Source organism: Hipposideros armiger, unplaced genomic scaffold, assembly GCF_001890085.2.
Source record: "Hipposideros armiger isolate ML-2016 unplaced genomic scaffold, ASM189008v1 scaffold_422, whole genome shotgun sequence".
NCBI classification, from domain to species: domain Eukaryota; kingdom Metazoa; phylum Chordata; class Mammalia; order Chiroptera; family Hipposideridae; genus Hipposideros; species Hipposideros armiger.
The window spans coordinates 277,697-282,969 of record NW_017731772.1 but is presented as its reverse complement, the minus strand read 5'-3'; the positions used below and the strand labels follow the sequence as shown (position 1 = coordinate 282,969).

Sequence of the window (5,273 nt, the reverse complement as noted above, 5' to 3'; positions counted from 1 at the left end):
GTGAAGGAACGTCCTCCACAACTAGACTGAAGAACAAAAGGACAGCAACTTGTCTGTTCCCCTTCCCCCAATTCCCCAGCACTGTTCCCATCCCAATTCCCCAATAAAAATCTTTAAAAAAAAGACCCAGTTCAAATACCATCTCTTCTTTAAAGTCGTTGCCAACCCCTAAACCAGGGTAGCTAACCATCACTGTTTGCACCTGCTGTCCTGGGTAATTACTGAAAACACCTCATTTACTCTCCTAGTGCCCTACTATGGACAATAAATTATATAGCCCTCCTACCTAAAACCTACCCTGACCCAAAGACAGAACAGGGTCTTCATATCTAAAACCTACCTGGCTCAAGCACAAAACTAGTTACTTGTGAAACTGTGTCTCCTGCTAGTTTGTGTGTTCCTACAGGGCAATAATGCTATCTTATCTTAGTGTGTACTTCCAGCATCTGAAGACTGTTAAGCACCTACGAAGGTGCTCAATGAACGCTGGTGGAGTGAAAAAATAAATCTGATTCTAAGAAAATAGTAGCCATCAATTTTATCTAAACTTCACCTAAAATTCCAACAGAAAAAGTTTCTAAATCAGAATTAGATCTAAAAAATCCTGGGCCAAAAAAAAGCAGGCCATGGGAACATCTGTCACATAAGCCGTTTCTTTCCCTAACCCAATGTTTCTCAACTTCTCTCCATTACTGCCCCCCTAAGAAACCATTTTAGACACGTTTCCTAACCACACACCCCCATGAAATTTTAATAGCACAGAGATATATCTGTGCTTTATACATAAAACGAGTAAGTGTAAATTTACTTTTTATTCAATAATGGATTCAGAATGACTAAATAAAAAATTTAAGTTAGATTAAAATTTTTAAATCTCTTAACATTTAACTTTATAACTGCATTTGATGAGTAACTTTTCATGAAATTTTAACATAAAATGTAATGTATCAAGTTACATATGCAAATTACCAATTTCTACATAATAGACTGTAACCAAATATTTAAAAGACATTCAAAACTGTCATTTTTCCAGTGAAGGTAAAACAAATGAAAAATTCTCTTAAGTTATTTTAGTGAAATTAACTCTTGTTTCATATGAGAAAATAACTTTTTGCTTAACTAGTTACTACTCATTCAGATATTGTTGATATTTTCTTTTTAGTACGTCTTGACATAATTATTGGTGGATTGAATTACTTTAATAGGATTAAATAATGAAATATAAACTATTTTTATGTAATTCTCACAAAAGCAGAGGGCCAAATATAAGCAACATCCAAGATAGTCAACGGCAGCCCGTAAGTATGACGAGGTCACCAAGAGAGAAATGACCTCAAGACCAAGCGACAGATGGTCCTCCAGTCATAGCCATCTATTCCCCCTAGACTGGTAATCTAGACCTTGCACGAACTTGATGTCATGTTGCTTATATAATATCCAAGAAAACCCAATGAGATAAATTTAAGAAATATTAAGAAATAAGATTTGTCAACCAAACTTTAAAGGGCCACACACCACTGTAATACCTAAGATGTTTTGGTAACCCTCCAGAACAAATTTTTGCCACCCCTAAGGCTCTAACTTCTGTGTTTTAGTATTTATTCTCCTAGAAAGTGAACAGGAGAGAGAGTGAAGGATAAAGATAAGGATAAGGATAAGGAAGAAGAAAGAAGAAAGAAGAAAGGAGGAGAAGGAGAAGAAGAAGAAAAGAAGAAGAAGAAGAAGAAATGGAAGAAGGAGGAGGAGGAGGAGGAAGAGGAGGAAGAAAAGGAAGGCAAAGGAAGAGGGAGGGAGGGAGCCAACGAGGGCAGCAGAGAGGAAGGAAGGAAGGAAACACCCCATCCCACAGACACCATGAGAGCTCGTCTACTACCATCATCTCCTTGGTAACTTTGAAAGAAAAGTGATTCCCATGTTATTAGCCCTTCTCCCAAAAAGCAGCCCCACCTCCCTCCAAAAGCACACGCTTCTAGAGCTGAAAGAACACTGAGGGTTCATCCAGCCCTCCTTTTTCATATGAGGAAACTTAAAAGAGCCCTAAGGGGTTGAGAGACTGGCTCAATCAAGGTCATTATTTTGGACAACATCCTTGTCTGTCTAGTTCACTGTTGTCATCTCCAGGCCAGCACCAGTCTCAGCACATAAGATAGTCAGATGTTTGTACACACAACGAATGAATCGCTGTGGGTCAAATTAACGACAGAGCTGAGAGCCCAGTTCACTCTTCCAACTACATCACTTTTCACTTTTTTACTACTTTCCGACTACACACTTTTACTTCCCTAGAATATCACATTAGTGGCCACAAAGACTATGATGAAATGTATATGAAGTGTCTGAAAAACTTCCCAGCTGAAATAAGCTATTTTAGTTCACACATGCAGTGAAGTTGAAGAGCAGGGTCCTTGCTATTCACTTGTGTGTAGAGCGCTTCAGCCAATTGAAAGATAGGGGCTTTGTACAAATGAGTCAAGGGTACACAGTCTACAATGCACTACGTCTCACTGGCTTACCCTGCCTGGAGGCTCTTTTCTAGAGTTCTTGTCCACATAACCTATCTCACTCCCCAGGCAGAGAATCCTAGAGAGCCGAAACAGTTTCTTCTCTCTCCTAAGACACCTATGAAGTCTGAGCATAGAGCGAATGTTCAATAAATGTTGCAAAGCTTATACCAATGGAAATGGTACACCATGAGGGACAAGTGGATTCGACATGAACAAAACATTTTGTTTGTGCTCTGTTCATCTCCTAGGACCAGCACAGTACCTAATATGTAATAAGGGCCTAATAGTTATTGAATTTAATAAATGAATGAAAGATATGGCAAAAACTGAGAAATAAAGCAACATCTTTTTGTAGTCCTTCATTCATTCAAAAAAATATGTTTTTATCAAGCATCTGCATGCCAAGATCTCCACTGCTCTGAAACCTAACCTCCCCCACCCAGCTAGAGCCCTTCTCCCTAGTTAATGCATCTAAATAGTCAGTTCATCAGATAGGCAGTGGGCACAGCTAGGGTGGCCCTGTGTCTCAATATGCCCAGGGCAGTCCCAGTTTATACCTATTGTTCAAGTGTTAATTATTAATAGCATTCCCTTTCTCTCTCAACAATACCCTGGTCCAGACTCTAGAAAATTATATAGTAAATCTTTTTCAACAAGCAGACTAGGGGCTCAAAAATTTCACTCTATATTTACTAGCTGCTCCAAATTTGTTGCCTCATTTATAATACAGGCATCACACTGATTAAACATGATTATACACAGAGAAGCAGCTGGGGACAAGGCTGGGACATCAGATTGAGACCACGCTGTAGAGAGGCCTGCATGCCAGGTACATGCATAGTCAATTTAATATACCGCAGGAGCCATAAAAGAGGAATGGAGTGAACATACAGTCAAATCACCATAAAAGTGTTACTACCTTGATTACAGAAAAGAATTAACTAAGACAGGAGGAATGAAAAACAGCTGGCTCCATGACATACCAAAAAGACAACCCAAAGCTATAGACAAAGAAAGGTTGTCACAGATGAAAACAGCAATAAATGTGCTATTTCATCACTTGCCTTTAAGAGTAGTTTCAAAGTTTCAACAATAAATAGATGCAACTGAGCAAGCTCTAGCTCATTGGTCTGTGGTCTTGGTGCCTCCTTGCCAGGGACAGGTTGTAAGGAAGGTTCTGGATAGCCCCACTTCCCCTCTTGTCTGCCAGTTGTGTAAAGGAGCTGAAGTTCTGTTTTGTTTTTATTTTATTTTAAAGGCTACATTTAAAACATGGTGTTCCTTGTCTGGAATTTCCTGACACTGAAGAGATGGGCAGGAACCATCTCCAGATCTTCCACTATTGCATCATTTGAAACTAAGCCTCCTCAGGCAGCGACTTGTAAAATTCAAGTCAGGTAAAATGGCAGCAGCAGCAGCTGCTGGTGCCGGTGCTGCTGCGCTGCCGCCGGCCTCAACTTGAAGCTCAAAAGAAAGCGTCTCTCTGGAGCTGCTAAGCGCTGAAAGGAAGTCAATAAATCAACAGGTCCGGTGCGCCTGCCCGAGGGTGCTCAAACCCGGGCGCGCCAGCCCCAGGAGGAAGTCACCAATTATTTAAATACAGCTTGCCCGAGTCGGCTCTAGCGCCTTCTTATCCGTCTACACCACCAACACTGGGGACCCGCTTGGGAGAGGCCCGGGCCCCGAGGACGCAGAGGAAAACACCAATTCCTGGGCTGCTGCTCCGGTCCCCTCGCCCTCCGGCCGTTGGCGGCCCCTGCCCCGCCGGCCTGTGCTGACACCCCTGGGGCTCCTCCTTCCTTTGGCTGTCCCTCTCCTCTCATCGATCGTAAGCTTTTCAGTTTAGCCGCCAGGAAACTTCCACAGAAGGTGAGACTCCCAGCTCCAGAGAGAGTTTTACAAACCCCAGAGGGCCGGTGTCGGGACTTCGGGGTCAGACCTCATGAAGCACGGACGTCCCTGCAGAGGCTGAGGACAGCTCAGGGCTGAGGGTCCTGAGGTCCAGCGCGCTCGCACCCACCCACCCGCGGACCGGACATGGTGTCCTCCATCCCCGGGCCCTACGGTGCCGGGGCTCCAAAGCTCAGCACCTCCGCTCCGAGTGCCACCGAGACCCTCCTCACTCCCGCGAGGATAGCCCTCCTAAGGCCAGGTGGCCCCACACGCAGCCCCTGCCCCTTCTTCCAGGCGGGAGGCTGCTTGTCCCAAATTGGGACCAAGGGGGCGGGACCTTGGCCGTCCCCGCCGGGCTCGCTCACCCATCCCTGGCTCCAGAGGCAGCGCCCTCACTCCCCACCGGCCAGTACCTCGTCCGCTTCCAGCTCTGCTCCGTTGCCTACGAGCGCCATGTTCCTCCTCCGCCTGCCGCCGCCCAAAACCCAAGCAGGGAGCTCACAGCCCACTCTGTTTCTCCGCTGCGGGTTCAGCCCAGAGCCAGCGAGTGAGGACTGGGGCGGCCCCGCCTTCCCGCCGGGTCCTGGGCGGGGCCAGAGCGCAGCTAAACGAGCGCTTTCCCCGCCCCTGGCGCTCGCAGACCTGCGGAGCATCCATTTCCCGAGAGAGCGCGGGGCTGCCCTCCTCGCCACAAGCTCCGCCCCTCGCAGGCCTCGCCCCGCCCTTCCACGCGGCTCAGACCCGAGCTACCAACCAGGGGCCGGCAATCTCCTTGGACACAGTGGGCGGGGCCATCCATCAGCAGAGTCACCTGGCGAGCGGAGTCACTTTGCAGACGCGGACTTCCCAAGTCTGGCCACCCTCTGGGAAAGTACT

At 46.1% G+C, this 5,273-nt stretch overlaps 1 protein-coding gene across 1 annotated transcript in view; it reads right to left on the bottom strand.

Moving 5' to 3' along the window:
- Window positions 1-5,059, bottom strand: part of TTC39B (tetratricopeptide repeat domain 39B) — a 159,744-nt gene extending 154,685 nt beyond the window's left edge. The window contains exon 1 of the mRNA XM_019664447.1: window positions 4,811-5,059. The gene's annotated coding sequence lies outside the window, so the exon portion shown is untranslated. The remainder of the gene's footprint in view (window positions 1-4,810) is intronic.
- Between the last annotated feature and the right edge of the window lie 214 nt (window positions 5,060-5,273).